At 47.1% G+C, this 26,118-nt stretch overlaps 1 protein-coding gene and 2 pseudogenes across 1 annotated transcript in view; 1 reads left to right on the top strand and 2 right to left on the bottom strand.

Moving 5' to 3' along the window:
• LOC102519101 (RAC-gamma serine/threonine-protein kinase-like) overlaps nucleotides 1-26,118 on the bottom strand; it is a 169,793-nt gene that overhangs the window by 56,493 nt on the left and 87,182 nt on the right. The window lies entirely within an intron of this gene.
• LOC102512397 lies at nucleotides 6,313-7,618 on the top strand (annotated as a pseudogene).
• LOC102512640 lies at nucleotides 14,252-17,631 on the bottom strand (annotated as a pseudogene).

Here is a 26,118-nt window from a genome sequence, read left to right as displayed (position 1 = left end):
AGATTGCAGCTGGCAACTGCCAGCACATACTGTTTAAGACTGGTAGTGTCCTTGAGTTTGATACCGTTCAGAAAATTCAACTTCTCAGGGATGCAGGAACATGTCTGAAACCATATCCACAATGTTCACCAGCTCCCTTCGAATGCTTGAACTGCAGTTACTCCACTTTGATTCTTAAATGCCTTCTTTTCTTTAATGGTTAAAGCAGATATACAATGCATGTTTGACAGGCCATAAGACAGGCTGTTTCCAGTTAGTTCAAGCCAAATCATGCGTAAGCTGGAATGACTTCGTGGTACCCTAAAATGTGAAAACCTCTTCCATCACTATGCTCTGGGCTTTGCTCACAGGTTTTGATGAATATTGTCTGCTTGCTCCACAGCCACTTTCTGCACTTCATCTGTGCCCAGGAGACTGGCTTCAGGACTGCAGCAAGGGTTCCCTTGCACCTTGGCTTCCAATTACCCTCAACAGACAGGAAAGATGAACAGGAGAGGGAAGCGGGAGAAGGGAAAAGCCAAGGTTTAGTCTCCTGTTCCTCCCTGCTGGGCTGCTGTGGCTGTTTTCTACCCCCAGCCAGAGCTCTTGCCAGCTGGTCTTCTCCATTCTGCTCTCTCTCTGGAGCCTAGGACCATCCCCACCCTTGCCTTTTCAAGTGGAGGGGTGATGACCCCTCCAAAGCCACTAGCCTTGGAATTCTGTACTATATTTTGCTGCATTCCTTGAAACCCTGCCTGCCTCTTTCCAAACAGCCTCTTTTTACTATACTCCCCAACTACTCAGTTTGAGTGAATCATCTATTTCCTTCCAGGACTCTGATACAAAAGAGTTCTAAGAAACTGCATATCTGCTATCTATTAAAACAAAATATTAGAAGATAAATCCAACACCACCAAAGAGAAAGGGAAATGGTACTGATTTGTTGCAGGCAAGCTAATACTTTCAAATCAATCTGATAAGGTTTCCTGTACTTGAACAGGGATAATCCATCCACCAATAATTATCATGCAGAGATTATGTGCCAGGTGCTGGGCTGGGTCCTGGAAAATTGTGAGACATAATTCCTGCCTCCAGGAGCTTACGGTCTAGTCTAGGTAAGTGTTAGATGGAGTCGCCCTGACACAGTGAATCTTCTTTCTCTTGGTATCTCTAGATAAGAGGGTAAAAGACAAGGGTACAGGTGAGTGAGTAGGATTGTCTAGATTCAAATCTTAGCTTTCCCATTTACTGGGTACCTGATGTGACTGAGGACAAGTTACTCATCATCTCTGGGACTTTGTTCATCTGTAAAATGGAGATTCTAATGCCAGTACCTGCCATCCAGGGGTGTTGTGGGAATTGCTTGAGGCATCCAGGTAAAGAACTTAACATGGTGTTTGACCCTCAGGAAGCACTTAACAAACACTAGTGCTGTTTTAAGTGATACATGATAGAGACAGGCAGGGTGGGTTAGCTCAAGTCTAGACATAGGGACAGCAGAAAACTACAGAAAAGCATTTAATGTAACATTCTGTTACTACATTCCATATGGTGATGATACTTCCACCAGACTTAGGACACCTTATGTATCTTTTAATTTTGAAAAAGACAATGAGGTAGTTGAATTAAAATTCCATATAACTGACTGGATCCTTCAGGAAACCAGTGTAAGGGATATATCTGAGGAAAGGCAGGGTCAATACTGAGGGGTTGTCTATGGTTGTCTAACATACAAGGTCAAGGGACTGCTGAAGGCACAGAATCCAGGCCTCAACTTTGGGAACATCATCTTCATATGGAGTTAACGTCTGTGAATCAGGTGGAGCTAGAGTATAATAAAGAAAAAGGCAGAATGCGCTCATATGTAACTCCTTCCTGAGGAGTCATGCGTACACTGGAAAGATTTACTTCACTGGCTCTGGCTTCTGTTCAAATGGTAAATAGCTCAATTTTCATATTGTCCTTTCCCAGCAAGATGCAGAAATGGCAACTTCTGAAAGACCCTGCCAATTATTTTGGTAGCATATACACGTACTTCTTGATTGTAAGATGCAAACCAACTCTGAAAACATCCAGATGTGAGAAAATCCGTGCCGGAGAATTGAGATCCACAAGCTTATGATACAGAACAAATGCGGACAGCGATCTTGTTGAAGCTCTACCGCCATTCGCTGGGAACTCCAACCCACTTCCAGTTTGAATGTTTACATCATAACTATGTAAGATGACATAGAAGCAGATGTTACTGATGCCTGACATTTTTCTGTATTTCTAAAAATCCAGGAGTCAATTTAAAAATTCCTTCATTGGATGTGTCTCCATTTCCTTTTCTTTCTAACTGGTGCAGACTTCATGGTCATTAGCCCAGAAGAAAAACTGTATGAATAATCAACAGTAAATGACAGGTTTTTGTGATATTAAATTTATTTTACTTTTTTGGCACTGCAGTATTTTACAAAATAATCAATGTTCACATTCTCTCCTTTTCATTGGCTGACAAAACCTAACCCAATTTGGCTTCTGGATCACCACCTCACTGTGTACTTTTTTCCCTCTGACTTGCCAGCCATGCTTGTCTTCTTTTAAATGCTCTATAGCACCAAATTCATTTGTGCCTTAGAGCCTTCGGACATGCTGTTCTTTGCACAGTTGACTTTTCCTGGTTATTCAGACCTCAGCTTACAGGTCATCTTCTCAGAGAGGCCTACTGTGATGTCTCCATTGAAGCTAGCCTCATTATATTTTAATGTTCCATATGGATGTGAAGGAAATACAGTCTGGAGCCATAGCACCTGTAATCAGTTAAGTCCCTTATGACTTATATGAGCCTTGGAGCTGCAAGGACCTCAATTTCCTCATCTGCAAAAATGCAGATAATAATGGTATCCTCCTCATAAGATTGTTGGGAGCATGACAGATAGTGAGCACTGTATAAAAATGTGTGCATGTAATTCCTGTTTCATTGACTTTTCCACATCTGAAGACTCCAAATTCTATGAGAACAAGAAACTTCCTTATGCCCTATTCAATCCTCTATCTCCAGGGCCCAGAATAACTGCCCAGCATATAGTTGGCACACAATAACTACTTATTAAATAATGACATTTATAGAAATAAATCAATGAACACAGAGACTATTAAATACATAATCATTAGCAAAGAGAAAGGCCTGTCGTGATACTAAAAAAAGAAAATGATAACACTGCAATTTCTAGGAAGCTACATTCTCAGGGAGCTGGTTTCAAAGGCAATGTTTTCAACTAGAATGTGTTATCTGCTTCAAAAATGATGAGCTAGAAACCATGTCGGTCTGGACTACGGTCCTACCAAGTCGAACCTGCTCTCAGGGGAACCTGGGCCATTAAGCAGAAGCTTCCAGATGGGGTTTGCTTGTGAAAGGCAAAAGCATAGCGTCTCAAAGAGGGATTGAAATGCTTGATGATTCTGCAAAAGGCAGCTCAGCCTGCAGAGGCAGATAGATAGCTTCACTGGTTCTTGTTTTAAGTTCTGCATTTAAACAGAGAGCAAGATTCCATGTCAGGAACTCACACTGGCCGATTTGCTGGGGACTAGTTGCTGCATCTGACCTAAAATTTAGCAGCACTAGTCCTCAGTGATTGGATAGTCCAAGTTTATGGTGAATTTTTTTTATCATTTAATTAGTGATTATCGTGATATTTATTCTCATATGTGAGTTTCCCATCTTACGTTTAATGTGACATTTGGTTTATCGCACAACAGCTTCAGAACTAAGCCTGAAATAGAACCTGACAGTCTCTGGAAGCCAGAATGGCACACCTGTTAATACCTGTATCTGTGCCACAGGACCCATGACACCCAAAACAGGTGACATTCAGGGGACAAAAAGCAAGGAAACATCCAGGCACATTTATTCTGGGAAATGACAGAAGGTTGATAAATCCCATCTCCAAAATACTTGCCTGAACGGTGAAGGCATAACCATTTTATCTTCCTTAAGATTTTCCTTTCATGAACACGCATCCCCATGAGCATCTCTCTGCATGATACCATCCTTCTTTTATAGTAAAATAAAAAGCGACTTTAATGCCTCAAAATACTATCTTAAATTTATTGGAAGTTTTATGTAGCACTAATTCCCAGATTACTCCCATGTTATACTTTAAATAGAGTAATTATCAGTAGTATTGCAAGAGGAGACCCACAACTTACAGATAACATTCAAACACATACACACACACACACCCCTTTTTTGTGACTTGCTAGGGAAGGACAGGTGAGAGAAAAAGGTACTGTTGCTAGAGCAGAAATACACTAGTAGTAAACATTTGCAGGCAGTTGAAACAAATTGGGTAGATTTGTTTCTAAAATAACTTCCTCTAAACAGAGAAGGAGGGAGGTAGGGATGGAAGGAAGGCAAAGAGGGAGGAAAAGGGGAGGGAGGAAGAGAGATAGGCAGGTCACAATTTTCCAGCACTTGGATATAGAGTCTTCCCTGTACACCTCATTATAGTCATCAGATTAACACGAGATGAGTATTTTAAAGATGAGAAGCTCAGGTATTAGACTCCTCTAGACTTCTGATGCTTCCTTTAAATGCCGGGGGGGGGGGGGGTGTGCCAATGGGTAACTTGTGGCTTTAAGCCCCCCTGTTTATCCTGCTTCTCCAGGAACAGGTCCCAGTGGGCCCTGCAGTGACGAAGGGTGGGTGAGTATGCACATCTGAGATTCAATAAGAGAAAGTCTACCAGCCCGCAGCTATAAGCCAAATTCTCCTGCATCATCTTTGCCCAGAACACAGGTGTCATTTTGACACCCATCTGCTTTATGACTTTGTTTCCACTCTCAACTGATCAAATTCCAGGCAGCAGAGAGAAGTGTTATTTTTATTGGGGGCCTCCTTGAATCCCAAATCCCAAGTTGAGGGATGTTCAGTAAGTTGTCACAGAGCTGGAAAGAGACAGGGATCAGAAATTAATCCAGGCTGTCAACACTCACTCAGGGCTCCATCTACCTTTTTTTTCACTCCAGAACGATGAGCCAGAGGTGACAAATTCTGAAAGATGATTATGGATTCATCAAAGCTAACCGTTCAGCGGCAATTCGCCCAAGAAGTTCTTTCAAAAACTTGGAAAGTTATTAAGAAAACTGGAAAAGGCAGGGACAGTCAGGGGATACTGATCCTGGCAACATGCAGGGTGGAGGTGGGGTGGGGCAGGAGGGGGCTACTTGGCATGGGCCTTCTCTGAATAGGTCTCTGATTTACCGCTGGTCTCAGCACTGGAGAGAGGCTCCCACAGTTTTGTTCCTGGGTGCCTCCCAGGCCTGGCTCTGGCTTCATGGATGTTTGTGGAATGGGTGCAGTCTACATGTGCTGGAGGAGAAGGAATGTGGGTGTCACCATCCTTTATACATTGTTTCTGTCTTCTTTCCTTTGGTGCTGTGCTGTTGCCTGTGCTGCTGCCTCCCCTCCCCTCCTTCTTCTACATTTCTAAGTAATTTTAACCTTTGAGGGACCCCCAAAATGAGATATTTTCAGATCAGGGGAGTGGTAAAAAACATGTCAGTTTCCAGATCTCTCCGAAGAACATGATTCTGCTTCCCAGATTAATACAAATGTTTTCTCCCAGTAAATCGACATTTTGGAATGTCTAAATTGAAATTCTTTTTCATAACAGTCAACTCCATACCCTAATTTAGTAGCATTTGCAAATGGTGATGATGTCCTTCACTCTCAGACCAATGATAAAATCATAGTGAAGAATGAGCTTAGTGCCCATTACTGAGGCCCTGTGCGCTGGATTTTATCTACAGCATTTCATTTCTCCTTTCATTACAGATTATTTGCAAACTTTTAAATATAATGGAGTAGGAGAAAAATCCCCGGAGGGGTTTGGAGTCAAAAGGCAAAGTTACGTCCCTGTTGGCTATGGTCCTGCTGTGTCTGACTTTGGACTATTTCCCTAAGCTCTCCACGTCCAAATTCCATCATCTACAAAATGGGAGAGAGATAAGATGACCTGAAGGTCACTTTCCTTCTAAAATACTCTGATTCTACTGCAGCTTTCTAGTCTCATTTTGTTACAAAATTTGTATAACCTTAACATCTTCCTCTTACGATACACACATATTCAACAATCTTACATTTTCTTCTTATGTAGAAGCCTCCGAATTCACTTGCACATCTAATTGTTCATGATTAGAACTTTCCACTTGTTCTTTGGGCATTCCAGTAATTATGGTTTCCTTTGATCAGTCTGCAAGATTTTGACTTTCCTTTAATTACTTGAAAAAGTGCATAAGGATAGGTGTATGAGTTTCCTGTTGCTGCTGTAACAAACGACCAGACCTCGAGCCAGGGGCGCCCCGGGAGCACCTACCCCATGGGCTCTCCACCTGCCCGCCAAGCAGACATGAGTGAGACTGTCGTCTGCTCAAGCCGGCCATTATGATGCTTTACAATGACAACAACAAGTGATGGATGCCTGCTGGCATGGGCTCCCAGGCCTTCAGACGCACAATCTACCACAACCCCACCGCCAACTCCTTCTGGGTGGTCAGTCGGAAGATGCAGCCGGACCAGCAGGTGGCCATCAACTGTGCCATCGTCCGCAGTGTCAAGTATAACCAGGCCACCCCCAACTTCCACCAGTGGCGTGATGCCCGCCAGGTCTGGGGCCTCAACTTTGGCAGCAAGGAGGACACAACACAGTTCACCACCAGCATGGCCAGCACCCTAAGGAGGAGGGCCTCTGCCCCCACCACCACCTACAGCACCTCCTACCTGGTCCGTCCAGAATGGCCCCTCCGCAGAGGAGGTGGAGCAACAGAAAAGGCAGCAGCAGGCAGAGCACGTGGAGCGCAGGGTCTCCAATGCAGGAGGCCCACCTGCTCCCCTGGCATGGGGGCTACCCCCACCTCCTGGACCTTCCCTTCCTCCAGGTCCTCCCCCACCCCCTGGTCTCTCCTCCTCAGGGGTCTCAGCTGCGGGCCATGGAGCAGGGGCAGGCCCACCCCCTGTGCCCCCTCTCCCTGAAGCACAAGGTCCCAGTGGTGGAGGGACCGGGGCCCCTGTCCTGGCCACAGCCATTGCCAGAGCCAAACTCAGGAAAGTCAGCAAGCAGGAGGAGGCCCCAGGGGCATCCTTGGCCCCCAAAGCTGAGAGCAGTCGAAGCACGGGTGGGGGCCTTACAGAGGAGATGAACGCCATGCTGGCCTGGAGAAGGAAAGCCACACAAGTTGGAGTGAAACCCTCCAAGGATGAATCTGCCAATGAGGAGCCAGAGGCCAGAGTCCCAGCCCACTGTGAATTTGTGCAGAGACCCTGGGAGAAGAACAGCACAGCCTTGCTAAGGATGAAGTCATCTTCTTAAGTGACCACTTCCGAGGCCCACCCCTCTACACCCAGCTCCAGTGATGAGTCAGACCTGGAAAGTGTGAAACAGGAGCTTCTGGAAGAGGTGAGGAAGTAATTGCAGAAAGTGAAAGAGGAAATAATTGAAGCCTTTGTCCAGGGGCTGAGGAAGCTGGGTTCCCCCTGACCACAGGGCCCCAGAAGATCCGGTTTCTCCTTTCCACACATGCCCTCACCAGTCACCTGCTTTCCCTGCCTCAACTTGACTTGGAATTGGCTGAAAGCTACACAGGAATGCATCTTCTCCACTCCCCATTCCAACAGGATGTGGCTTTCCTGGCACCATGCAAACACCCATACTGGCTGCTGATTGGCTGGGGAGCCTTAATTAATGCTTAATGCCTTTGAAGTTTTGGTTTTTTAAGGAAAAAATATATATTTATGTTTGGGGGGAGGAAATTTTTTTCTCTTTGGTTTTGATAAAATAGGGTGTGGGGAGTTTTTAATGCTGTGCCCTAGGCTTGTCCCATTTGAGACAGCTATTTAATGGGGGGGTGGGGGGGGTGTTCCACCAAGGCTGGGGACGCCTCCCCCCACACCAGGACTTCCCTTCCCTCTGGCTCCTTCCCTTTTTCTATGAGGAATTAAGATGCTGTAACTTTTTGGAACATCAGTTTTTTTATTTTTTTATTTGGGTAGGTTTTGGGGTCCAGACCATTTTTACCCTCTGGGGAAAATAAGATGAGGGAGAAAGGAAAATGGGGAGGAAACCTCCCCTCTCCCTCCTTCACCTTTAGCTTCTTGAAAATGGGCCCCTGCAGAATTAATCTGCCAGTTTTTATAAATACTAAAAAAAAAAAAAAAACCAAAAAAAAACCCCCCCACAAAACAAAAAACAAATGACCAGACACCGAGTGGCTTACAATGACACAAATTTATTCCTTACAGATGTGGAGATCAGAAGTCTAAAATCAGTTTCACTGGGCTTAAGTCAAGTGTCAGCAGGCTTGGTTTCTTCTGGGGAGGAGAAACTTTTTCTTGGTTTTTTTTTTTTTTTTTTTTTTTAGCTTTTCGTGGTCACCTATATTCTTTGGCTTGTAACTCCTTCCAACTTCAAAGCATATCACTCCATTTCTACTTCTCTGTCTAGTCAGGTCTCCTGCGTCCCTCTTACAGGGGCCTTAAGATTACCCATAGGGCACACACAGATTATCTCCTGTCTCAAAATCCCCCATTGAAACACAGCTGCAAAGTCCCTTTTGCCATGTAAAGTAACATTCACAGCTTCCAGGATTCAGGATTAGGACGCAGACATCTTTAGGGGCCATTATTCAGCTGACCACAGTAGGCTTTTTTTTTTTTTTTTTTTTTTTTTTAACTATGCTGAGCACAGAATTATTCTTTTTAAAAGTCTTCCTTGGCTTACCATATAATCTGCATCAAAACTATGTGTTTTACTCTATCCTTTGAAGTATTATGTTTCCACTTCTGGTTTAAATGCTTGTGTCCTCCCAAAATTCGTATGTTGGAATCCTAATCCTAAAGTGAAGGTATTAGGAGGTAGGGCATTTGGGATGTGATTAAGCCTTGAGGGCAGAGCCCTCATAAATAGGACTAGTGCCTTCACAAAAGATGCCTGAGAAAGCATCCCTGCCCCTTCCGCCATGTAAGGATACAACCAGAAGCCACTCCGCAACTAGAAGAGGGCTCTCAGAACTGTGAGCAATAGACGTCTGCTCTTTATATCTGCCCAGTTTATGATATTTTCTTCCTAGCAGCCCAGACCGACTAAGACACCTCCTTTTTTGTAGCTAATGCCCTCAGTTCCAGCTAAGTTCTCCTTTACTTTGTCCCACGCTGACATAATCCTTAGCAACATTTTCCATCATGAAGATAATCCACTTCTAGCCTTTAATATCTGTTGGACCTGATGCTCTCATCACCTGAGTGAAGGATACACATAGTCACAACCTGGCAAATAATTATGTTTTGCTAATAATAAGTTAGGAGCAGTGCTATGAACCAGGCACATCGACACCTGTTCTGAAAGGGAAGAGGCAATTATCTCCAGCCGCAGAGCCACCTGGGAGAATCTGCTCTTCCTCAAGCACCCTCCCAGAAGGAAATCACCAGACTCTGCAAAGATGCACTGAGCATCCACCTGAAAATATCACACATTTTAAAATAGGGGCTGTCGGAGTCTCCTGGTGACTGAATTCTGATTTCCCCGGCAAAGTTTCAGTGGAGTCCTTGCACTGTCCCTGAAATGTCTGTAGAAGAGCAGATATGCAACACTATATCCACTATAAGAGAAGGAAGAGACAACAATGTGCTTGAATCTCAAACTAATCATTCAATAATCTGGAGCCAGGAAAACCCAAAGGGCCCTCCCTGGTGGAATCTGCTCATGGGATCAGAAAATGGGGCTGCAAGGAGTCTGCAGTTGTCTGTTTTGGGCTCCAGCTGCAGGGAAGGGGGCATTCTGTCTCTCTGACCCAATGTCATAGAGAAATCATTCATTTCCCACTGGGTGTGGGAATCCCAACCCACATGCTTCACCAAAGACAAAGGTGTCAGTTATTGAAATGGTCCTACATCAAGATGAAAGCGATGCTTTGTCTTTAAAATGGAAACAAGTTTAATATAAACTGAAACTAGGTTCCCATAGCAGGAGAACTTTCTGTCCATTAGAGCTATCAGTGGGCCGGGCCACCTTGAGGTAGAGAAGTCCTGTCACTGATAACTACCTGTCAGAATGTGGCAGAGGGATGTGAGTGACAAGTAAGGACAGAGGGGATTAGCCTTAATGTCTTCAAAGGTTCTTGCAAATGTGGTGTTTGCTCACTCTAAGGCGAAGTCCAAAGTGTTCCAGTGACTCACCTTAGGTATCAACCAGAAAGACCTCAGAGGGGCCAGGGAGCTCTGTGGCCACTCAAAAAGCTCAAGGTGACTTCACAACAAAATTTGATCAGTTCAGTTGCTTTAATCAATCCATTCAGTCAGAGACCTTCCCAGAGGAGAGGACAGGAAAGGACAGGATGACTAGGGACTGGAAAAGAAAGTGTCTAGTTGCCACCTCCAAATCTGCATCCCAATGGTTGGCCCCAAGTGAAATCCCAGAAAATGACATCTAGGACCTCTCCCCTTCACCTGAGTCCTCCCTAAAGTGCTCCGGGGCAGAAAAAGGCTGTGAGTCACCACTTTGGTGGAAGTCCTAGTGTTGGGGTGTGGAGTGCAGGGGCAAGGGCTCTGTAAGGTCCCCCTGCAGGAGTCACCTCTTGGAGGACTGACCCATGGTTTGGTCTTTCTTGGAAGCCCTTTCATTCTGGATGGGTCCTATAAAACTCCTTGCTTCTAGAAGCCAGAAAGCTCTGGAGAGTGCTCTGCTCTGCAGAAGCCACATGGGAACTAGGCAGTGGAGGAGAATGGAGGCACAGGACAGAATTTGGGGGTCTTCCCAGTCTTCCTGCAGAGACCCCTCCTGGATTCACATCAGCTTTCCTTGGCCAGCACCCACAGAATGCAGTTGGAGACCAAAGCCTTGGGTTAATTAACATTGTCATTTGCTCCCAGAGCCTAGGACAGTGCCTGAGCATGTAGTATGTAAGAATAAGTATTTGTTGAATGAATGCATGAGTCTGCATAGTCACAGCTTATTAGGGATTTATTGGGGGTGGTTGTAGCCAAGGTAAGTGACTAAGTTATTCAAACGATATGACTTTAGCTTCAAACATAGCTAACATTTGGTGTTTGGCACCTTCCTGGTTAGAGACTCTCAGAATACTATTCAATGAGATAAACCTTCATCCAGATGATCCCAAACCAAAAAAAAAAAAAAAAAACAAAAACAAGCACTCAGTGATGGGGCCGGGGTGTCATTTCTATTTCTCTCAACATAACAGATTGACAGTGAGCCCTTTGTATCAGTTACTGATGCCACATGCCCTGCCCTGCCGCCTTACTCCTCAGAAACCTGCCTTCAACCCCCATGTGCTTGTTGAAGACATGCATGGGTCAGGGACGCCCAGCTCTGGCTCATAGCAGCCCCTCTGGTGCAAAGACATCTGCTCTCAGCAAACTTGCCCTCTGGGGGCAACTATTTTGTTTGCTGCTGTATTTTCACTGATTGTACATTCTTCTTTAAATTCTTAAAGATCACAAACCTGCCATGATATACGCGATGTAAAATCATTCATGTTCCATCCAGTGCGGGGAACACTCTGGACTTTGTTTTTGTCCTGAGCAGGATTTGGTGGCAGCCTGTGGACAGCAGCAGGTCTGACATGGCCCAAGGGCTCACAGATGCCTTCCAGCTGAAGAATCCGTGGGAATGGTGACATTCCCAGGGGGCCTCAGCCATGACCCAGCACTTGGCCTCATGCCGAGGTTATCCTGGCTAAAAACAGCTGCCCACAAGGACTGGCCAAGGGTCAGTTATGCCACATCACCCTGACAAGATCCATTTGTGACTGGTTTTTTTTTTCCATTTGCTTTTCACATGGATGAGATAAGCCAATTTGCCCTAGCCTCTTGGATTTTTCTTTTTCTTTTTTTAATCTCTGAGAATAGTGGGATAAAAAAATGTGTTGCCTCTCAAAAAAAAAAAAAAAAAAAAGAATCTTACTTAAAAATTTTTAAGCTGACACTGGTCTAGCTCATCATATACACACATGTCTGGGCAGGTACACATACTACATAGCATGGTCCTCAAAGTGGGCGATCAAACATCACCAAAGGCAACCTGGAGTTCCAGGCTACTCCTAGCTTGAGGCACTGGAATCACTTTCCTCGTCCTCCCATGATCATACTGGGGAGAGGGAAGCAGACATCTCTTGTCTGCGACAGCTGTTTGGAAAGTTGAGGAGAGTTTTGTGTTACTTCCTGGGAACTGTCTTGTTGGCTCTTTTTTGTGGACCTTTCCTTCATACTGACTGTGACAGACAAGCTCTGGGAAATAATAATCTACCATTCAAACTCAAGTCACTTTTCCACTCACACAGCCAGAATCCTGGACTCCAGATCTCCGATCTGTTCCTAATCTCTCTGCTTTTCTCTCTCTCTCTCCATGGCCCCCAAACTTGTCCCCTGCCATGGCAGTCCAGAATCTCCCCTCTTTCTTCCACTGCCCTCTTCTGACCAGATGGAGGCTTGCAGCCAGGTACTCACAGAATTTCTCAGTCTGAGAATTTCACCATCTGCATATCCCCACGTCCCACTGGAGCAGGGAGCACTGCTGTCCTGGTAACTGAATGGACTGATATCATGGTGGTTCCTTTTTGGTGAATAAGAGTGGTTTTGGAAGCTGTGGTTTTGGAAATTTAGCAAGACTTCCATTCTGCACATTGAATCCGCTTAGGGTCTCTGTGTGATGCTGTCCTTATCTGAGTTTTCCTCCACTACTTCCTGTTTAATTTGGGCATAATGGCCACAATGGTGTCATTAGCACACTAAAATGAACTATCAAGTATGGCCTAACATGCTAAAAGAGTCAAATGCAGGGAGTCCACTGGTGTACATATATTCTATTCCATAAGAAGCAAGGGGGAAAAAAGAAACAATGAGCCAAACATTTGGAATTCTGGGTTACCAGGGGGTCAGGATATGGGTCTAAGCTACATGGGTAAGAAACCCTCTGGTCACCACTTCTAATAACCTTTACAAGGAAATGCTTCAATATCGAGCATCTGAAAGATGGAATGTACTTATTTTAATCTAGCTCCAGAGCATTATAAATAAACAAATGATTGCAACACCATGAGATAAAGCTACCTCCCACTGAAGCATATGGTGCTGGCCGTCGGTGAGAGAAGTGAGTAACATTACCGGGCTGGGACGTCAGAGAGTTCAGAGGAGGGACCATCGGACCATGGTTGGGTCGGAAACACTTACAGCCAAGGAAGGAGGCAAAGGATGAACAGCATTCATTTCACTTCCCGCAGACCCACAGCTTATGTGAAACTGAACAGACGCATCCTCTGTTAGTTACTATGAATACAGACAACCAATAGTTCAGCCAGTCTCATTGGACAGTTGTCAATCTGTAAAGCTACCTTGAGATGAATATTTTCATTAGATTGGAGCCAGCAGACAGTGTGACAACAGTAACCTGGACTGGGTGTATGAAACCAGAGGCTGAATGTTATTAAGTGACAGAACGGAATATTGAAAGCTTCATACAGTAAAGTGCCTGCCATCCCCCACGGCGCCCAGATCTTCTACATTGCCCTCCGCGTTCTTCCAGTCCCCTTATACACTGTGGCTTTTTGTTTTTTTTGAAAAAAAAATCCACTTTACTGAGTCCCACCCAGCTGTAAACATGTCTCCGTGAGAGCCCCATCCCAACCCCCAGGCCACACAGTCGAGGTGAAATGACTTGGGTACAGGAGGAGGGTCACGTGGTAGGTGCTAAACAGGGCAGCGGGCAGGCAAACGCAGCAGGCTCTGTGTTTCCAGGAGGAAGCCCTGGGGAGGGTGGGCTCAGGTCAGGAGAGGGGGCCCAAGGACCAGGAGGCTTAGGAAGCCTCTTCCTGAAGGCTCCTTGACAGGGCCTCAAGCCTCTCTGCCCTCCTGGCTGCAGTCCCTAAGCTCCAGGACACCCACTGCAGTGAAGGTGAGGGCCGTTCTGAAGTGGCTGAGCCCCAGCCCTGCAAAGGCCTGCCCAACCCAGTCCAGTTTCCTGTTCCCCTGTGGGCCTCTGGGTTAGGCTGGGGGCTCAGGGGGACGGGTGAGACTCCCCAGCTCCTCAGAGTCCAGCCCTAGGTCTGGGCAGCTTCTCAGGGGGCAGCATAGGGCTCCTTTCCTGGGGCCTGGGTCCCCTCTGCCCGTCCCCGTGGCTGTCCGACTAGAATGTGGCAGTGAGGTGCACAAGGAGGGACTCATCCTCTGGCCTCATCCTCTGCCCGGCTCATCCTTCCTGCTGCTCCGGTGTTGGCCTCACAGCTACAGAGCTGTTTCCTGGTCCTCCCTCTGGATCATCTGGTAGTGCTGCCAGTTCTCCAGATATGTGGCCAGTTCGGTGTCCTGAGCCTTTTTTAGCCTGCTGCTGGGGAGTGTCGCCCTGCTGGTTTGTCTTCATGAGTGAGGCCCTGGCCTCCACAATGTAGTGGCAGATGGTGCGCTGGCCCAGGGCTGCCGCCTGGTGCAGACAAATCTCCCCATTTTCCTCCACAGCATCTAGGATCTCTGTGGGGGCGTGGTCCAGCAGGTAGCAGACCACTTCCTTGCTGCCAGTGCTGACCGCGTGGTGCAGGAGAGTGCGGTCCCACTCGTCACGGTGCATGAGGTCCCCCCCAGCTTGGTGCAGCTCCTGGAGCTTACAGAAATTGTTCCTCCTGGTGGCCTCAATCAGCTCTTCACCTTTAGGGGGCGCAGCATTCCCTGGCAGTGACCCGGGTGTGGGCGAGCAGTGCGAGGTGGGGAGAGGGGGAAGTAGGTGTTGGGAGGTCAGGCCGGCAGATGCCCCCAGCAGCTCAGGGTCCAGGATATAAATCTTGTCCTGTGCGATCTCAGTCACATAGCTGAGGTGTCCCTGGGCCCAGTCGATTCTGTAGAAGTGGCTGGCAGTGGTGGCATCCAGGAAGCGCCACTTGGGGGACAGTTTCTGGCATGTCAGGGACTTGGCTCCAGCACCTCCGGGCTCCTGCTGGAGCCTCTCGATGTGGGCGCGGCACGGCTCCAGGTCACTGTCTCCCGGGACCACCACGGTGCCCAGTGGCACAGAGGCCTCTTTTACCTGCTCCTTGTCGTAGTGCAGGGCCTCGTAGTCGTGCACGCTGACCCTGCTCACCTGGATCTGCAGCTGCTCTGGCACCAGCTGCTGGCCGCTGTGCGGGGGGGGGGCGGCACTCTGCCGCTTTGCCTTCTGCACCATGGTGGCCTGGTTGCGTAGGGCGATGCAAACGCATGAGGCTGCAAGCTTGCAGGGTTCACCATCCTCCTGGACTGGGATGGCCTTGGATGTGGTGAGCAGCACCTCTCGGCACTGTGTCGGCCGCTCACCATGCCTGCCCACCTGCAGTGCTGCCAGGGATGTCATGGTAAAGCCAATGACCTTGAGGTAGCCATCATTGTGCCACTGGGGCTCAAAAGTCGTGGTGCTCCCCAGGGTGGCCCCAGGGCATGGTGCCTGCACAGTACCTGGGGATGCTCAGGAAAACAATGCACTGGGGTTTCAGGTCCTGAATTTTGGGGGTCAGGTCTGTCCCATCACACACCACGCGGATGTGCTTGGCCAAGTCCTTGGAGCTGCCCATTAGGAAGTCGGAGAAGGCTGTCCCAGAGTAGAACATCTTGTTCTGAAAGTGGCTGTTGAATTTCTCTGGGTTGGCCTCTTGAGACTCGTGAAACTCCAGGGTGACATGGGCATCAAAGCCCAGGCTGAAGTAGTTGTTGAAGACATCCAGAGGCAGGCAGTTGGTGGCACCCTCATCTCGCTCCTCAGGCCCCGCCTTAGGGTGGCGCTCAGCACGGAGGTCCTAGTGGTCCAGCTGTACCATGTTGCCCTCCTCCACGTGAGACAGGATCAGTGCATAGGCTCATCTGTGTAGCCCCTGCCCCAACTGAGGGTGTGGGCCAAGTCGTTGCCAGCGCCCAGAGGCAGGATGGCGACAGGTGGTGGCAGTTTTAGGCACAGCTGCTCGAGGGTGGAAAGGATCCAGCCAACCGCGCTGTCCCCCCCTACAAGCCAGGATCCACAGGTTGTGCACTTGGCGGTACATCTCCAGGGCCTCCTTGGGTCCTCCCTGGCTCAGGTCAAAGACTTGCTGGGGATTGAGATACCAGAGGAAGGACTGGATGATCTTGGAGCCCTGGTTGCCCCCACTCTTGGGGTTCACAAACACCAGCAGGGGCTTCATAAGGGGGGACGGGGTGGGCCTGATGATGAAGGGTCTCCAGCGGCCCTCCTCGGGCCCTTTCTTGCTAGAATCTCTTGAAGGATGCCGTCTTTTTCTTCTTGCTTGCTTTGAGGGTATTCTGGGGCCTGCGGGCATAGAGGATCCAGATGGGTGGGGTGACCACGGCAGCATGGACCCCCAGGGAGCACGGCTCCTCAATCTGCTGCAGCATGAAGCAGGACACCTTGCTGTGGTATACTTGCTTGCACCAAGAGCAGCTGATGGCCATGATCTATGGCCACGATCTCCTTGCTGTGGAAGGTGAACTTCTGCTGGAAGCCCTTCCCACAGTGCTGACACTTGCCATCCTGGCATTGCCTGTGTACCCAGTGGTGTCACACAAAGGTTGGCTCACGGATATTCCCGGAACCTGATTCACAGAAGGATGGCTTACAGTGGAAATTTACCTTCTCCAGCTGTTCAAAGCAGGGGGTGTGCACCACAATCTTGCAGACGGCACACTTTCTCCAGGACACTGATTTCAGCATCTTAGCAACACAGTATTGCCCCCCAACATAGCAGAAGTCCCCTGACACGTTGGTCTCAAACCAGATATGCTCCCCATATGTCGCCGACTCGCTCCAGTCCACAGTGCTCGGGATCTGCCGCTCAGGCTCACTGCACGGGGCCCCAGGAGCAGGAGGAGGGGGTGCCAGGTGCTGGAGGCCCGACCTGGTGATGGCTTTCCTGTGCCCGAAGAGCCGCAGCCCTGGGAAGCGCCGCTTGCTGAGACGCCGCGGAGTCTTGTCCGGCTCGGGACCAGTGTCGGGCTCGAAGCCGCTGGACGAGGCGGAGGCCGATTCGGAGTCGCTGCTCCGGGCCTCGGGGCTGCCGTCCCGCGGCTCCATCCTGCCCTCGCCCGGCCAGCGCCGGGCCCGCGGGAGACGCCCGTGCCGGGCCGCCGGCCGGGGCTCAGCTCGCCGGCTCCGCGCCGCCCGCCGCGGCCAAGGCGCGCGCTCTCTCCCAACCGTGGCTTTTAGAAGACTCTTCACTCCCTTCATCTACCAATTCTTCCTCCCTCAAATTAGCCAATAATAGAATCTTCTCTCTGACACAGTAAGCAGATCCCCTCCAGGAAATGGCTTTGAACTTCCCACCATCACAACTACATTCTTCTCTATCTGTCCTAACCTGCCTCCTAGGTCTGGTCACTGGCCCTGCCTTTCTACCAATCTTGCTCCTTTCTCACCTCGTGGTCTCTCATTAGAGGCATCTTCCCAAGAGCTCACATTAAAATAAACCTATCGTTTTGGAATACTTTCACATTTCCAGAAAAGTCATAACAATAGTACAGAGAATCCCCGTATATCCTACACCCATCTTACATCACCATGGGACGTTCACCAAAACTAAGGGCCAGTGCTGATACATTACAGTCAACTCCAGACTTCATTTGGATTTCACCAGTTTTCCCCTCATCTTTTTTTTTTTTTTTGTTCCTAATAGCATGTTAACAAACCCAAATCTCTACAATGTTAAAAACAAACAACAAAAAAGCCTCCATCACAAATCCATGGCTTTAACAGTTCCCACCTTGTCTCTCCCTTCTTCCTTATAGATAAACTCTTTGCACCTCAACTCACGACAATCACTAAAACAGTCTTTGCCCAGTTTATGGCCTACCTGTTTCCAAGCCCAAGGACCACTTCTTTTGTCTTAGCTACACGACTTCTCTGCAGCCCTGCCTCCTCCCCCTACTCCTGTGCAATTTTGATTTCCTGATTTCCACCTTCCCTTCCAGCTATTTATTTTTCTTCCTCCCTTCTCCCCTCCCCTTCTTCTCTTTTCTCTTGTGAGACTCTCCCCCTCTTCCCTGCCTTCCCTTCAGTGTCGGCGACTCAGGTCTGATCTGTAATTCTTTGTCTTCTCCCTAGTGATGCTCAAGGGGGATTTGAAGCGTAGACAGATGTAAGTTTGAGTCACGAGATCTATTTATTAATTCAGGACTTGAGCAAGATGCCTCACTGTGACATCAGGTTGAGAGTTTGGATGGTACCTAAGTTGGATCCAGGGTGGCTGTCAAACATCACAAAACAGGCAGCTCACCAGGCAATTATTCACCCCCACCTTTTTTTTTTTTGAATGGGTTTGACTAAAAAGGAGAATCATTCTGGGCCCTAAGCACAGAGGGTTAACAGGTGTTCACATTGTCCCCAAGGCTGGGCTGGGGTGACATGGGGTGAGAGAGGATAACTTGTTGTGGCATCTGATTATGCCCAGGAAGCCACAGTGGCTGAGTAAGGGCTGAAACCAGGATTTTGTACCAATGTGGAGGAAAAAGATGGAAGTGTGTGTACTGGTGACTGGCCTCAGGTGTGTCCCTGTTACCCTGTCACATCTTGTGCCAGACCCATTGTAAGCTGCAACCTGCCATTAAGAAGCTTTCTTCCATCTAGAAGGGACTTCCCTCCCTTGAAGCCTGGCGAAGACGCACCCATCCTTCAAACTTTTGCCCCAGTGTCCTCCTCTTCAGGCTGTCTTACTGAAGCCCTTGGACTGTTTGGGTCCCCTCTCCTGACTCAGCATCCCTGGCCTAGTGTGGTGCCCAGCTCTCTACCACTTAGGGAGGGTGTCGGTCTTGACTGCTCCATCCCCAGCATCTAGGAAGTGCTGGTTCTGAGAAGGCCATCATGAATGGCGCTTAAATGAATGAAGGATTGAAAGCGTGAGTTCAGATTGGCCAGCCTTGCCTTGCATGCGCGAGGACCACAGATGGAAGGAACAGGAAGCAGGTACCTCCACCCCCTCACACTATCTGCCTTCCCAGTGTGTAAAGGCAGAATTAGAAAAGAAATAGAAGAAGTAATATTTTTATTGGTCTATTTAAAGAATCTGGCTGATTTTTTTCCCCTCTCTTGGAGAGTATGCCAACTACGAGTGCCAATGCTGTTCTGGAAGCAGCAATTTCCCTGGCAGCCTGCCTCGTACTTCACCATCCCTGGACTTGCCAGTGGCCACTGGGCACTGCCTCACTTATCTCTCCATTCCAGCCCCTGGTCCTCTAATTAAATCATCTTCCCACACTCCTCACTCCCACAACTTTCATCCAAAAAGCACCTCCAGCCCCACAACCATGCAAGTTTATAAGGCACATTGTGGGGGCAGGGATGACAATGGAGCAAAGGGAAGCTTCTTTTTCTTTTTTTAGGAACAGAAAAGCACTGGGTAAAAAGTCAGAACTGCGCAGCTCTGCTAGTCTTCATTTACAGCATAAACTCTTGTACTTGAGGCGATGTCTGTTCTCTGGGCATGATTTGGAGTGACAGCTCTTTTATCTGCCCTGCAGTGAAGGAGGCAAATGCAGGGCCTTCAGGGGAGTTCCTCCCAGTAAAAGGAAGGTCTCCATTAAGAGGCTGGCTGGCTGTCACAAGTCATTGTGAACTCAGAGGCTGTCTTAGGAAAGGACAGTTACCAGGGGTGACCTTTGTTCCTAAGGATACATGCTTCAGCTTTCTCCATAGCTGGACATGCTATGTTGGATGCTATACAAACAACTCAGGAGAGAGAGACTTTAAAGAAAACATCACTAACAGACTGACTGAAGTGGACGTGACTGTGTCACTTTTCTGATGAAGGACGATGAGGTGGCACTAAGACCACTGGCAATCCAAGTCTCCTCTTGCTACTGAGGCCAACATGCCTGCTCTGTATCTCAGCCACCTTAACCTGCTTCTCAAATCCTTTCCAGTGGAGCATGTATTCCATCATTCCTATCATACTGAAAGGCAAGTGACTATTTTATTATGGGCTGTCTTGAATTTTACCTGAGAGCCAAACAGTTCCTCCTGGTGCTCCCAGGCCTTCTCTAAAAGACTCTGTTAAATGCTCATTTAAATCTGGTTGCAGAGGGTAGACAGTCAACAGCTCCCAAAGACTCAGAACCTGAGTCCTAATCCACGGGAACCATCACCTCTGTGTCAATTTAGGTCAAGGCATTACCTTTCTCAAGGGCATCTGCTCTTAAAGCTCTCCTCAAAACTGGGGAGTGAGGGGGCTTTATTCTTTGTTAATGGCATGACAGCATCAGTGAGCAGGTAAATGGGAGGGGAGGGAAGGGATGCACGTCGAGGAACCATGCCACGTAGTGGCCAGGACGTGGCTGCTTCCCATGATTCTAATGGCAGAGGGGAGAATTTATTAGGGCCCCTCCTGCTTCATTACCTGCCACAGCTGATGCTGTCACAACTCAGCTTAGAACTGCACTGAGCCAGGTGGTTATTGCCAAGGGAGTCTCACCCCAGTTGCTTACCAATCATGAAGCGCAGCTCTACGTAAGAGCCGAAGACATTGCACACTTACAGCAGTCCTCCCTGGGTAATCACTCATATCATGCCTGGACAGTGACCCACACCATGGAAGACAAGACCAGCTCCATCAATGTCTTGCTAAGATATTTGGGTGATGTGGGTCCAGTTTTGCCACACCTATCATAAATAAAATTTCCTTCTCAAACCTATTACTCATGCATTTTTAATTTGGGAGTTGGGTGGGGAAAAGAATGGTTGATTCAGAGAAACAGAACCCCTACACACACACACACACAAAAATACATTTAAAAGAAAAAAAAACTTTGCTTCATATAGCAATTGTTCTTATATGTGATGGTGACATGAAAAGGTTTGCATTTCAATGGGAGAAGCTATAAACCTGTTGATGATGAAAATAGTTCTAATTTGAAATAACCACAGGCCAGTAACTGGGTTACCAATACCTACATCACAGGATACTTGCATGAATGAAATGAATAATACATGGATGGACTCAACAGCAACTTTCACATTGTAAATATTCTTTAAGTGTTGGTTGAATCTAAAATGCATTGGGGACCAGGAATGATCATCCATATCTCTGAAATTACAGGTTACCTATTGTAAGTAATTTTCCATCCACCAACTCCCACCTGCTCCTTGGCTACAAATCCCCACTTTTCTTTATTGTATTAGGAGTTAAGCCTGGTCTCTCTTCAAATGGCAAAACCCCATTATGGTAATCTCCCTTGAATAAGTCTTCTTTACCATCTTTAACAAGTGACACACACACACACACACACACACACACACACACACACACACGACAAATGAAGTTATATATAAAACAGAAACAAACTCACAGACATAGAAAATAAACTTATGGTTACCGGGGGGAAGAGGGTGAGAAGGGATAAATTGGGAGTTCAAGATTTGCAGATACTGGCTGGTATATAAAAAAAAAGATAAACAAGTTTATACTGTATAGCACAGGCAACTATATTTGATACATTGTGGTAGCTCACAATGAAAAAAATGTGAAAATGAATACATGTATATTCATGTATGACTGCAGCACTGTGCTGTACACCAGAAATTGACACACTGTAAACTGACTATACTTCAATTAAAAAAAAACAAATGTAAATTAATTTTTCTTTAATATGTACATTACTGACTCCAATCCTAAGTAGCACAGATCAGTATTTCCTTAGAGGAGTCAAAGCCCACCATTGGCAACTCCATGCTGGTGGACCCACCAGGTTTGAGCATCTTGCTAATCAGGACTGGACCAGTGGTCTGATTTCTCTCATAGCCAGCCCCCTTTATGCTGCTTGGGGCCAGACGTCACCATGGACCAGCCTTCAGGCCTGTTCATAGCAGTGATGTGGAAGGATCAGCTTACACTTATTGTCATACTGAAATGATCAGCTTCAGGCTGTCTTTATCTGCCTTGTCATTTGTCACACCTCTGTTTTCTTTATCCAGGATTTAATTTTCTTCTTGAGCATATTTTACTTCCTTTTACTTAATCTAGAGCCTGGATCTAAAGGAGGTCTCCCCCAATTAGGGAGATCACTTTCCTTTCCCCGGTGAAGGTTGTAACATGGGGCCACTGGAGCCATTGCCCACAACCTAGTGGAGGAAGTATGGAGACTTCCCTGGCTGGCTGTCTATCCTGTCTCCTTCCTATCTAGAAATCCTCACTCTTCCCTGCTTCTTCAGAAGGCATTTTCACCTGAGGTTCAGAAATAATTTGCCCACTTTTTCCTCTCCTACATAATTTCCATTTACTAACCATTTTTCTGTCCCTTCTTTCTTTTTCCCAAATCATGCTTTGACTCGATTTCCTTCCTAAAAACTTTTTTATGGGCTCTTTAAACAAATTTAAGCACATTCTTCATTTTGAGTTATTTTCTCTGAGGGCATATTGGTTATCCCGAACTCAGTCATCCTCATCTTTGACTTCTGGTCTCACCCGTGAACCTAGGAGGCCCTGTTCATCTCTGTGTGCTGAGCCCCTAGGGCACCACCTGACACCCATTTGGTGGCCAGAGGTACATGGAACAAACTTTTCAGTGAAGTGCGCTTGGGGGAAAAGTTGGGGTGGTGGCTAACCTATGAGCTGCCCTCTTGGTGTCTCACAGCCTCGGGAGGAAGATACAGGTATGTGGTTGAAGATGGAGCATGGTCAGAGCATAGAGGGTCACTCGGGAACTTTGGTTTCATCCTTTGGGGAAAGGGAGACATTAGAAAAGTTGACACTGAAAAGTCTGGACATCTCCCACTGGATGTCCAGCTGGCCCCTACACTCAGCTGAGAAGTCAGGGTTGGGCTGGAAACTAGTCATAATAGAAACCACGGTCCAAAAGAAGTCACCCAGAGAGGGTGCTGAAAGAAAGAGGACTGTCGAGGGTGATACCTGGGCACAGCAAGAGCCAAGGGGTTTGCCGAGGAAGAGTATGTGAATGAGCAGAGAGAGCAGTCAGAGGGGTGGGGAAAAATGAGGAGCGAGTAATGTCACCACCTTCGGGGGAGTAGGGGACCACGGTTCCGAAGGGGAAATTATTAGCCGCAGAACTGGAGGACGTGTAGCTGAGAAGATGAAACCCAAATTGTGGAAAACTTCTGAAACAAAATGATACAGCAATAGCTTCTTCAATCTGAATTCCTTAGCAGCAGGCAATCCCACGTGTGCGATCTGGGTCCTGGCCACCTTCTCATCCTGCATCTGTCATCACCTGCTGTCATTGCTCCAGCCACACAGGCTCTCAGAACCAAACCTGCCCTCTGCCTTCTGCGTTTGCTTCAGCTCTTCCCTCCTCCTGGGATTCTCTCCTCCATGTCTTCCCAGGGTCACTTGCTCACATTTCAAATGCAGACTCCTTCCCTGGCTACCCAATCTGGCATCACTGCCAAGCCCCATCCCATTAACCACACAGCACTCATCCCTCCCTGAAATGATCTTTCTCTATTTGTTGCAATGTGTCCCCTTTACTCTCAAATGTTACCTGTAGGAGAAGACAGTTATATCTTGTTCATGGCAGTTCCTCCAGCACCTAGAAAAGCCTATAGTTACCCCTCAATAATTATTTGTTGAAGAAAGACAACAAGGAAGGAAGAGGGCAGTAAGGAGAAAATCAAGGAGGGAGAAGAGAAAATAGAGTCAGCCTATCTGTTGAGTAACACAAGTAAAGCAGCAGTCCGACACTGATCCTCAGGCCATTTGCTTTAATACATATGGGAGAACACCGTGCAGATTTCATGTCAATTATTTATATGTAGAAATCCATCAAGGGCTTTTAAGCTGCGTCAGACCACTTCATATACACTGGCCTCAACACCTCCATGTATAAATATTTGAGTCATTGTGGAATGCAGTTATTATTCTATAAACATTCTTCCCATGATAGAATTTAGCCCATTAAATTTCACATATTCTCAAAAAAAAAAGAAGGCATTCATAAAATGTAAAGGCACTCAGTCATGGTGGGTGGCAGTGGTCTGTCTGATCATCAGTTACTAAGAAATTGAGCCAGGTTGGGGGGTGGATTTCACATCAGCTCTACAGCAAGACTTCTCTGTTTTCTGATGTCCACAACCTGTAGAGCTCCAGTAACCAGAACTGCTTTTTTGCCTGTCTGACCTTGTGGACTGTTCCCATACATTCCACATGACCTCACAGCAATCATGAAACCAAATGCATGTTGGGGACTTAGTCTTGGAGATGATCCACTTTCTTAAGCCATCCATCCAGAACTATTTTCCCGAACACAAATTTACAAGAAACTGCAAATTGGGGAGCTTGTGTAATATTTTTGGTAGTAAGACTACTTTATAGAAATCAAAATAAATATTGGCCCTAATTAGAGTTTTACCCCAAATTAAAAAAAACCCAAAAAACTAAAATCACATATAATCCCAAACCACTAATACCTACAAAAATCTTTTTTTTTTCTCCACTTCTTATTTGTTGTTTAAGTACATTCCTTTTTACATCTGGTTATTCTCAGAAAGGAGTGAGCAATGAAGAGACTAGGAACATAAGATCGTGAGAAAAGTCTTGATTGTATGTTTGGGGTGTGTGTGTGCAAGTCTGTACACATGTTCACTCTTTCCTGCCATGACACACTCAGTCTTGGATTTCGAGGGAATGGTTCACACGTATTGTTCAATGTTTGACATTTGTTGGGGGATGATAATGATAGACTGATTTATGACATAGTCATTAACTCTTTTCCCTTTTACCAAAGAATGGACTCTTTCCAGCAGATGGGTGCTGGACACCCCCCTTCTTCCTCTTATCTGCTCTCAGAAGTTCACAGCAAAGCATTCTGTGGGGCCCCTTTTAAGCTGTCTGATACAACCAAGAAAGGTCTCTCTGAGGATTGTGGAGTCCAGGGCTCCCACTCCCCCATCCCCTTATCCCTATGACCTTGGACAAGTGATTGAACCTTTTAAGGACGTGCTGTCATCCTCTGTAAAGTGGAAACCACACTTTGGCCCCCAAAGGAAGGCCGGCTGATGGCTGAACTCCCTCCTTCTCCGGGCTGGTGGCTGTGGGTGTGGAGCAGGTCATGGTGGGACACATAGTGGGCTGGTCTCTGAGTGGAGAGGTGTGTAGAGACAATCTCCAAAAACTCACTCTGCTCAGATCCTCTGGGGCCACTCAGCAGACAGCGGGTGTGCCCCAGGGTCCTGGGCAGATTTCCCCCTGTGCACCTGGGAATTTTCTCAGCAGCAAAAAAACAAGCATTGCAATCCTCCTGCCCTCAGAGTCAGATAGCTGGCTGCACACTGATACTTTAGATACATGCTTGCCAAGAGGGTGACTACTCGGCAAAATAAACCAAGTCAAGTGAAGTCTGTTCCTAAACACACACTCTGAGCGATGAACTCATCCCTGTGACGGGTGGAAAGAATAAGAGGTTTGGAGTTCAAGGGTTGGGATCAAAGGCTGGCCCCTCTCTTACTATTTGTGTGGCTGTGGGCGTTATTCAACCTTTCTGGTTCTTTTTTTTTTTTTTTTTTTTTTCACCTGCAAAATAAGAGTACTAAAATTTTGAGCCCATTGACAGACTCAGTGACAAATTAGATAATGCAGGTGGAGTGACTACCCTGTTCACCAATATTTCATGTTTTCATTTCTTTCTGGGTCACAGTGAAACTGAGTGCCCCTAAAACTGAATTCCTCTGCTGAGTTTATGATTAACTTTCATTCCCTTTCTTGTCCTGCACTGTTCCCCTCAGGATGGAGGAGTGTCAAAGAAAAGGGTGCAGGGGGGCTGGAACTGAGCAGGAGGCCCTCCCCAGTACAATCCCCTCCATGCCTCTTGTTTCTTGTGGGGCCCTCCCCAAGTTCCAAAGAGCAGACTCAAACAGTTAATGGTTACAGAAATGAGGGACTGCGAAATGAAGGAATGCACTCAAGCCAGAAAAGTCATGGTAGTTTGCACAATAGTTCAAGGATAAAATAGAGACACAGGACTCCTCATTCCTCCTCAAGGGATCTACGTAACAATCTGATGCATATCTTTGAGTTGTTCTGTGGAAACCAAGACCCCCACCCAGGTGGAGGATGGTGACTACATGCTGACCACAAGCACGTAGTCTCCAGGCGGGTTGGAACCAGAAGCTGATGATTAAGATTCCCAAAACACTGTTA

This window comes from Camelus ferus, chromosome 35 (genome assembly GCF_009834535.1).
Source record: "Camelus ferus isolate YT-003-E chromosome 35, BCGSAC_Cfer_1.0, whole genome shotgun sequence".
Lineage (NCBI taxonomy): Eukaryota > Metazoa > Chordata > Mammalia > Artiodactyla > Camelidae > Camelus > Camelus ferus.
The sequence above is the reverse complement of the archived record's forward strand: the minus strand, read 5'-3'. Positions and strand labels throughout refer to the sequence as shown.